This window comes from Gossypium hirsutum, chromosome A12, assembly GCF_007990345.1.
Source record: "Gossypium hirsutum isolate 1008001.06 chromosome A12, Gossypium_hirsutum_v2.1, whole genome shotgun sequence".
Taxonomy (NCBI): domain Eukaryota; kingdom Viridiplantae; phylum Streptophyta; class Magnoliopsida; order Malvales; family Malvaceae; genus Gossypium; species Gossypium hirsutum.
In genome coordinates, this window is record NC_053435.1 from 2,494,213 (window position 1) to 2,497,105 (window position 2,893).

Genomic DNA, 2,893 nt, shown 5'->3' on the forward strand with positions numbered 1-2,893 from the left:
CAATCTTCTGTTCTTGAAGCGGAAGCAATTTGCTTAGCTTTACATCCATCTCAAGGTATCATTTCTAACACATCGGTGAGGCAGACTCGGACACATTGAGTACACCCAATACATGTATCATAAATTTTTACTGAATGTGACATCGGATCTATAAATTTTTTAACATCATAAAATTTCAATCTAGTAAACTTGTAAATAAATATAGTTAAACACCAGATGAATCAACTATTTACCAGATATTTTCTAATCAATTTCCTTCGGGATCAACTCATAAGAAAGGACCAAGATACTTTGATTTCTTACGTTTTCGAAAACATGATGTAAATTCCAACATATTGTACATGCTAATTCAAATTGGTGAATCTTATAATTTAATATTATTAATATTACTTATTCAACAAAGTTGATTGATTGATACGCGTTGATTTTTTATTACGATAAATCGATGACACAATAGCTGATCTAATAGCTGCTTCAGCGGCTGCAATAGCTATAACAAAAATTGAGAAAATATTTCCTTTTAATTGCCGGCTGTCATGTCAGATGCCCGTGTTTCTGTTTTGGTCACCAAACTTTAAAAAAATTCAATTTAGGCACTAATGTTTGAATTTGTTCCTGTTTTGGTCATCCGCTATTAAATTGATAACAAAAAACCTTTTTCTAACTGGTATCATAACACATTTGGCCCTCAATCCTTACATATTCTATCAAATTGATCTTAATTCTAAATAATTCAATAAATTTAACTCTTCACATTTACAAACTCTTTTAATGTGATCCTCAAATTTCCTAACTAAAGCTTTCAGCTTTTAAAATAAATACATTACACATCTATTAATTGTTTTATTTATGGTTGAAATTGTAGCGACGTAAAAAATTCTCTTTCGGTCGCTAATTGAGGCGATTATTTGAAAATTTAAAAATCGACTTTCGATTTTATTAAAAAAGGAGTCGCCACCGATCTTTTTTCTAGGTGTGACCGGACACCTAATAAATCATCTTTTTTTAGAAAAGAAAACTTATTCTTGCACAAAAATGAAGGCCGAATTTAGGTCTACGTCAAAAGGCAAAGTAAAGTTGGGTTCGGGAGTCGGTTACACGCGAGGAAGGTATTAGCACCCTCGCGATGCCCAAAATGGGTATCTTATTAAACACGTGTTGTCTTAATTTTCAACAATATGAATTCAATTTGACATTTAAGTGTGATCCGATTGAAGGAAATGAGAAGTTGTAAGTTTTTGGTTTTTTAGAAGGATATCCCGTTTTTAACATGAGCCGACTAACTTCACCCAACATAGCGATGAAATCAATGACTTAATGTTAAAATCGGTACATTGCCTTATTCTTAAAATTAAAATGTAAAAAGTTTCTAAAATGATAGTAAAAAAAATCTAAGAATATTATTGTAAAAAATGCGAATAGTGATGTGAATAATATAAAATATTAAAATATCAAAATATTAGAATAATAATTAATATTGACAAATAAAAAAATAAAATAGAAATAAAAAGTGTACATAATATATATATATTAGAAATAACAATGATGTTTAAAAATAATACTATTAATAATACTTCATAAATATGTACATATTATAACCCTTTTTAGAATAATAATTAAATATACGAAAATAATATTATATACACAAAAAGGTATATATACACTTATGGTGAAATATATGTACTAACATTAATAATAAGTATAATCGGAATAAAAATAAATACAATAATATATACTCAATATGGTATTAAAAATACGTATATATATAATAGTATTTCGGAGTATGTACATGAGACAATATAAAATATATACATGGAAATATACAAGAAGTATACAACTAATAACATTAAGAATATATATATAATATAAATATAATATATACAATATACACATATGATAAAAAACTATTAATATGTACATGTATATCTACATACACATTAAGTAAAAGTACTAATGCTAACAATACTAATAATAAATATAATAATAGATATATATGCATATAATAGTAAGAAACGGAACATAAAGAAAATATATATATAGCTAAATATAATATAATAATAACAATATATAAAAATAATAGTGATAACAATATTACATATATAACATGATTAATATTTAAAGCTAAATTAAATAGCAAAATAATATGAAATCCAAGATAAATACGAAAAATAAATGAAAAAGAAGAAAGAGGGAAGAGAGAAGGGAGGGGGGAAGGGGAATCAGGCCAGGGGCCGGTCAACGGCCGACCGTCGGCCGCCGTCCGTCGCCGTCGCCTGCCACCGCACGCGATGGCCGAAAAATGTAATTTTTTTTATATTTGTTTTGTATATATATTTTTATTATATTTTTTATTATGATGTATATATATAGATTAATAGATTCGAAAAAACGAAAAAAATAAAAAATAAAAATAAAAATAAGAGTAAAATAATAAAGAAGATAAAATCACCTTTAGGTATTTTTTGAAGATAAATTCTTTGTATTGATCAAAATTTCCCCCCTTGACATGATTTTTGAATGGCTTTTTATAGCCATCTTTTACATGATTTTCTATTTTTTTTTCTATTTTGTAGGTGGTGGTGGTAGACAATAGATATCAAAAATGGGAGGAAAAATGGGGCAAGTGGGAAAGTGGCTAGGTGACTAGGGTTTCTTGGTTTTTTGGGGGGGGTTAGGTTTTTCCTTTTTTTTGGGGGGGGTTAGGTTTTTTCTTTTGGGGGACTTAATGGGCTTTTGAGTTGGGTTTAATATTTGGGTTTTGTAATGGGTTTGGGTAGATGTAAATGGGTCATGGATTAAGGGTTTTAATGGGTTTAGAGGTTTGGTTGGGTTTTGATATAATCGGGCCCGGGCAATTTGGGCTTCTACAGCTGCCCCTCTTTGCTCATTGTCG